This window comes from Styela clava, chromosome 9 (assembly GCF_964204865.1).
Source record: "Styela clava chromosome 9, kaStyClav1.hap1.2, whole genome shotgun sequence".
Lineage (NCBI taxonomy): Eukaryota > Metazoa > Chordata > Ascidiacea > Stolidobranchia > Styelidae > Styela > Styela clava.
In genome coordinates this window covers 11931951-11939495 of record NC_135258.1, presented here as the reverse complement: position 1 = coordinate 11939495, position 7545 = coordinate 11931951, and the positions used below count along the sequence as shown (strand labels likewise).

Genomic DNA, 7545 nt, shown 5'->3' with positions numbered 1-7545 from the left:
TCTGTAAATTTAACATCAAAATATTGAAAGTAGAATAATAAAAAGAATATTGAATATTCACAAATTGGTACACTGACTACTAACTTGGACGATTTATAATAAATATCTTATACCTGGATCTTCTGGGCAATTTATTATACTTAAAAAATTAATCTTGTTCAAATTATCAACTTGAAAAAACTTTGCTTATAAGGATTCCAGAAAACCTATCTATGGCAGGCAAAGCTGAAGTCTTCCAATTCCATGCAGGTTAATAGTGAACAAGGAAATTACACATCAGCAATGTTTATTCTACTATTGTACAAATCTGCAGGTTAATCTTATATAATTTTTAAATTAAGATCTGTATGAAGCTACTGATGCATTCAAGTAAAGCTCTTGGCGCTTTCTCGTGAAGCTCTTATCGAGGGTCAAAACAAGGTTTATTAAAAGGATGAGGAGCTTTTTACCACTACTATTGGGGTCTCATGTAGTTTCGTACCCAACGTACTTTTAGTAGGCGTAGCATAACAATATTCACGTGTCAATCCTAACCCCCACCTGACCACGCCATCCAAAAATTACGTCACGGTGACGTAATAGAGCCCTTCAAACTATACGAACTGTCATCCAAGACGCGAACCCGAAATAGAACAGTCATCTCTCTCGTTTTCTCGCCTTAACGATCCCGATAGAAAGATCGCTGACGTTAGTCAGTTCTTTATCGTCAGCGCTATGCCATTTCGGGCAATCGTACGAGTATCTGGCAAGCTTTATGACGTGATTGTGACTTCATAGTGATGTCATTTTTGGATGGCGTAGTCAGGTGAGGGTTAGGATTGGCATGTCAAAAAATTGTTATGCTACGCCTACTAGGAGTACGTTAGGTACGAAACTACACAAGACCCAACTATTGCATGATATTTTGATAAGTTTCCAGAGACGTCTTCTGGTCTTGGTGAGACTTTTTACAGTAAATTTGCTAAACAAGAAATCTGAATTCAACTGGATCTTTGCTGCACCCAAAAAATGAAAAGTGTTTTAAAGATCACCAAATCTTTCAATGGCATTATCTGGTGGACTGTCTTCCACTCGCACATTGTCAAAACGCTGCTGGCACAGTGCCTTGTTCTTAACTTGTGGACAAATATGCATAATTTCTTATAGTTTTGTAAATTGCTAATATAGTATAGATAATTTTTTCGTGTAAAAGAATAATGAGTGGATAAATGCTATGTAAGTGAGAGGCTCACCAGTCAAAACAGTACGTTTTGGCATTTTAAAATGAAAGTCAGGAAGCGGACGTTTGCCAACTTTTATTTTGTACGCTTATTTATCTTACACATTGAAAGCAAGTTAAGCAGTTTGAAGCGTTATTAAATTGTAGTTAATATATACCGTAACTATGTATAATATCACAATATTATATATTCAGATATTCAAAGTACAGAAGTACAAAATTGAATTAAGTTATAATCAAAGCGACCTGATTCTGCTATTACTGTATCACATCTATACACTGTGACTGTTAGTTAGAGCTATGTACACGCTGCTGTGTATGTGTGTGCGGGTTCATACTGCAGTACTGCGAATATTCGTTTCATCATCCAGGCACTGTGGCCCGGTAATACAGTTACAGTATATGAATATGATGTTTCACTATTTTACGACAGACGGGTATGCTTAATTAACATATAAAATTTCCATATATCCTACTGGTATTGTGGGATTACTATATACTGTAAAAATAGTACCGGCAAAACTAAAATTGATGAATCCCACTCGCCCACATCATACAACTGAACAAACAAGTCCGTTCGCCTCGTATGCTACGAAACATTTTGTGAGAACCGCTAATGCGGAAGAAATGTCCGCCAAAGTAGTGTTGTGAGAATGTACTTTTGTGAGAATGTGGCCGTCATCAGAATGTAGTTTTGCGGGAACGAGACTGTTCCGGGAATCGCCTTTTCGAAAGTTTAATTTTGCGAGATCCGAATACATTTTCGAGAGAATGAACTTTTTTCGCAAATACCTCATACTAGTATTCCTAATGACTGCTTTCTCGTATTTTTTAACCGCAGAAAAGCTTCAGCCTGATCTTTTCGACGTTTTTCGGGATCGCAATAAGTCAGCGATGACGTAACAACGGCAAACTGTGCAGTCGTTGAGACATTTTTTTTGTTCATAGACAGGCATGATTGTAATAATTGGCTCGTTTTCGCGGTTCTGCGTGTTAAATGTTAGTTTCAGTTGTGTTTACAAAAATTAGTTGTAAATCGAATAATTTAATGTCTTCCGAAGAGCTTTAAGCAATAGAATAGGCTAAAATTAGCTTTCAGTAACTGCAGGTGGAATGGTCTTTTCCCCGACTTTTGACCCCCAAAAAATTCTTCCTATACTTTACCATTGCAAAATTTTCGGGGCTGTTTTAAGAGTGCTTTTGCGAGTTGGCGCCTGTAAAATGGGGAATGTGTTTCAAACCATCATTATAATTTATCGAATACAACAATCTGTTTTTTGAAAGTACTGGTAACGAATTTCAGGCTAGTCTAACACCGCTATTTCTACACTAATTTTTATTACTGCAATCAAATTGAAACTCCTAGGAAGACAGAGTGATCATTGAATTATCTGATTTATATTTAAGTTTCCGAAACACAACTGAAAACTAACTGATAAAGTTCAAAAACGCAAAAACGAGGTAATGTTCACAACCACACTTGAAAATCTGTCTGAGTGAGAAAAGTGTCTGAGCGGATGCGAAAAGGGGGCATTGTTACGTCATTTTTTGCATCTTGCTGATTGGCCAATGTCACGAAGTAAACAAGGAAAACGATGCTCGGGGAAAGGTCCATAGGATTAAATATTTTATTGAAAATTATGGTTTTGAACATATGAACCAGTTTGTAAGCGCCAACTCTCCAAATATGTATCAAAAAATTTGCCATAGTTAGGTATGGATGTTTGCTTGATTCTTGAACCCAGAAAAATACTCCTTATTCTTTACCATTGCAAACATTTTGATGCTTATTTTGAGATTGTTTCGGAGAATTGGCACGTATAAAACTGGTTTAGGTGTTCAAAATCATCATATTCATCAAAAACCGCGAAAACAAAGCAATGTGTACGAACATGATTAAATATCTGTATGAGTGAAAGATATGTCTGCGCGGTTGCAGAAATTTAAATTGTTACGTCATTGTTGGTTTATTCCTGATTGGTCGTTTATTACGGAAATGGACCACAAAATCGATGGTCGATGGAAACATTAATCGGGACAATTTTTCATTGATCGAGGGTCGGGGAAACGTCCAGTGTAGATACATTTAGCCGTATGGGTGTGAAGTGGACCAATGACATTAAACAACATGATGCGCAACTCCGGCATTTTTGTCCGAAGATCGTATTCGATAGCACGCTCCAATGCACATACTTGACGAGACGAAAACGAGCGGATGTGTGCTGCTTTCAAGGCGTAGCACGAATGGTGTTCGTGCCTGCTTTGACAGTTGTTGTCGAGTTTAATGATATTTTTGAAAGTTGGGGTAAAAAGAAATCGGTAAAAGGTAAGGTGAATACTATTGTTGTATATCACACCCGGGCATCGCACTGTTAAGTACATGTGGGAAAGCCAGCCTTTGTCAAATACTACGAAGTTATAAATTCAGTACGGCACGTAGTTGCCCATTTGCCGAAATTACATATTTACTTACCCCTTATGGTTTCAAATAGTTCATGCACCTCCAGTTAGATTTTTTTAATCAGTGAGGATATATACTCATTGTTGATTGCTGCTCATTGTAACATACCATTACGCATTCACTTTTATTTGCGTATTGAATCAAAGTGTTAACAAGTTCACCTAACATTTCACTCATACCGGTCTATATTGTATAGTCTGATTTCTCAAGTATTTGGAGCCACGAATGCTTGTAATTTTCTGACTAAACCCTTTTATTAGTTGGTTTATATACCAAATTCAGTAAAATATTTTTTAAATAAAACATGAGATATTGGATTTATTAGCTTTTCCATTCTGAATCATATAGACTGCTTTATTTATTCTTAACGAAAATTAATAAATCTCCTCTCTTTCTTCAGATGTGAAAGTTGTGGACAAACCTGTCTAAGCATTGTGAGACTCTTGCAGCACAAGAGGCAATAGCAGAAATAGTAAGTATATCAATCAAGAAATTAAGCCGACATAAAGCAAAACTTTCAACTATTCGTCTAATCTCAATTTCCTATTATTTATTCACAGGACAACTATAGCAGACGGGGAGATATCCGAAGTCTGGCGACATATCAGTGACAGTGTGATTCCAAGAAATATAATGCAATTGAAAATAGAAAATTGCAATAGGAAAACAACCTATGGAGGCATGCAAAGACATTTGACCCTCCGGTAGAGTTGTGTATGGCCCCCACATCCTGCAGGGCTTGAGGAAAATAACTAAAAATTCCAAAGTGTAAGATTGCATAAGCGGTCTTATTTGTAAAAAGGCACAAAACACGCCAGACATACTTAAAACAGCTTTGGAAATGAGGATTACGGGAACCTCACTGCACCTGTGTTATATTTGGTTCATCAACTTTTGGTAGTACTATAGAAGAAATTCCGGAAGGGGTATAATCATCATTCATGATAAAATACTATCATATATTTTTTGAACAATTTCAATCTAGACCAGGGATCTCAAACTCGCGGCCCCAGAGAACTTCCAGTGCGGCCCTCGAACGCTTAACAATAATTGTAATAGTATTTTTGAAGTTTTTTTTTTTTATCTAAATGTAATAGATTTTTCAAACCTTCTAAAGTGAAATTGATTATTCACACAGAAAACAATTTACTGAAAGTAGTTTAGGAATATTAATTTTATTGTCCACATTTTGACCCAATTAAGAATACACATCAAGCTAGCAAAAGAATACTTGAATAAAACACTTGAGTAATTAAATTAAACGCAAAGTACATGAAGAAGGTGGCATTTTCGAAGAAAATGGGAGTTGTAACATTTCCGCTCTTCACAAAATTCTGAAGCACATTGTTTAATTTGTCATATTTCCGTCAATACAATCAAAAAACACAATAAGCTCAGCAGTCAATATGACAAATTCGAAGACCAACTTCGAACAGAAAATTTCCATGTGTTTGTATATTAATATAATTATACAACGACTTAGTTACTAAAAATCAATATCAATAATAATTCAAGCAATCCTATGCCACGCAATGTAGTGCGAAATGTCTTGTCGAAAAAATCTGTCATTTGTTTTTTTACTGATCTATACATGAAATGATAAAAGTAACTTTTCTGCATTACTGGAATTAATTGAACATTCGTAAAGATCCAGATAAAGCCATGATCATGTGGCCTCGTTAGTTAGAGTTGGTACTATAAAATCATTTCAGACTGGCCTTAGTATGCTGGTGACACAAAAAAGATGCCAAACGCCAGGACAAATGTAATTATTAAAACATTGAGTTTATACTGTAGTATTTTTGTTAATTTTAGGTTCATATATTTAAATTAAGTTATTTTTAGTGTATGTATTATTCTTTCCCTATTCAAAGCTTGTTCAAAAATGATTTTGATGGTTGTACATAGAATTTTACGATTTTTTATAATAAATACTGTAACTTGCAAATGTTGCAATAATAGTGGAATGCAAAGATTAATATGTAATTGCATTTGAAATTGAAGAAAATAATAAAACTTAATATAACTGTTTAGTTGCATCACAATATATGTCACAAACTAAAACTATCTTAAAAATATCTTTTAAGTATACATTATCAAAAACTGTTTGCGGCTCTTTTTACAATTTTCAAAATGCAATGCGGCTCTCGAAAACCCATGAGTTTGACACCACTGATCTATTCTAGACGATTCAAGCATTGCTTTGGGAAATTATATCACTTCAATTAAATTGAAATAATCTCGCTATATAAAATACAAAATCGTTGCTATCGTAAAGGTAAACCAATTCAGCCACTCGAAATATATTGGCCTTCACAAAGCAATGGAGGCAAAATTGAGAGTTCATGAGCTATGAACATTTGTTCTTTTCTTCGTCTTGAACTTTCCATACTCCGCAGCCCCTATTAATTTTTTTTTAATTTTAATTACCATGTGATGGTCATACATATCTTTAACTTGTATTTTCTGTCATGATGTATTATCTCAATGTGCCAAACTATTAATTAGTGTGCATATTTTGCTTCCAGATGACATAAATGTATTGTCATGTTTATTACCTCAGCTTGGAGTATTGACAAGAAAAAGGTGCCAGTAAATTAGGTAAAAAAATTTTCAACTCATTGTTATAATCAGAATTCACAATCAATAGAAATTATAAACAGCCAACAATCAGTGAGAATTATATGCGAAATCCCTCAGAGTAAATTTGTCTAAAATCGGAGGAAGGCAAAAAATATAGGTAGTTTCCATCCACACAAGCATTTCAAGAAGACTTGCTCGAGCCAAACTAAATGAGCATCGTCAGGTGATCGGTAAGGCTGCAAGTTGAATTCAGCCCTGCAACCTCCTGCATAGAAGATAATATTAATTAGTGGGCTATGAGCTAAATTCCTAAATTTAAACAAACCTATCTACGATGCATTATGTACCAGCAATGTTACCTACGATTAACTGAATATGTAATATGTCTAATAAATTCACCTACAAAAGCAAGTTCGATAGGTGCAAACTTTGTGTTATGGAATTGTATCGCAGCACAGTTTTGTATGACACCCTCTTTAAATGAAATTTCAATGATTAAGCGCAAACATTAAAATTACCAACTTTGAACTTTGTCATTATCTGCAAAATGTTCCACACAAATCTTTCCGCTATCGCGTTTGTAATCTTCTCTGATAAAAAAACGTCTATGATGTCCAGAATTGCTCTTTACAGCTTGCCTGTTACTCCAGCTTTCCAAGTAAGCAAAACTTCTTAGATATAGAGATTATTTTGTTTCGTTACAGGCGCAAAAAGGCAGGTACTACACGTAAAAACGACGCCGAGTAGCAAAAGCGAGCGAGAAAACGGACGCGAAAGGCGACGAGAAATATGTGCATTGGAGCGTATCATGAAATACAATGTTTTGCCTGTAGTCTTATGGAGTGACGTCAGAGTTGCCTATCATGTTGTTTAATGTCATTGAGTGGACTTATGACTCGTTGCGCTAAATTCTTCATATTGATGTTGTAGTGAAAAAAAATCGTTTTCTATGCAAATAATATTCTGATAAATTTCGGAACTTCAGTAGGCTACCAAATCAGGTATTTCGCCCAAAATTTTGCTATTTCCATCCACATGGAAAGACTTTGTTATAAAATGTTGTTTCCTTTCTTGTGCCACACTTGCCCGTCGATATTTTCTGAGGAACCATGACCACCATCTTTGAAAAAAAAAATTTTCAATTTTTTTTAATACAATTTTGCGGAATTTGCAGCTATTTGCGATTGTTCGCAGGCGGAAATTAATGCGGCCCACACGCTACCGCAAATGTGTATATTTGCCCCGCAGGTACATAATGTTTGCCGACCACTGCTCTATGCCA

The 7545-nt window shown here is 35.3% G+C and overlaps 1 long non-coding RNA gene across 1 annotated transcript; it reads right to left on the bottom strand.

Annotated features, from left to right (window-relative positions):
* Positions 1-6214: 6214 nt before the first annotated feature.
* Positions 6215-7008, bottom strand: LOC144427358 (uncharacterized). Its single transcript, XR_013477928.1, has 2 exons — positions 6786-7008; positions 6215-6528 (listed from the first exon to the last, which is right to left on the bottom strand). It is a non-coding gene; the product is annotated as an uncharacterized LOC144427358 (long non-coding RNA).
* Between the last annotated feature and the right edge of the window lie 537 nt (positions 7009-7545).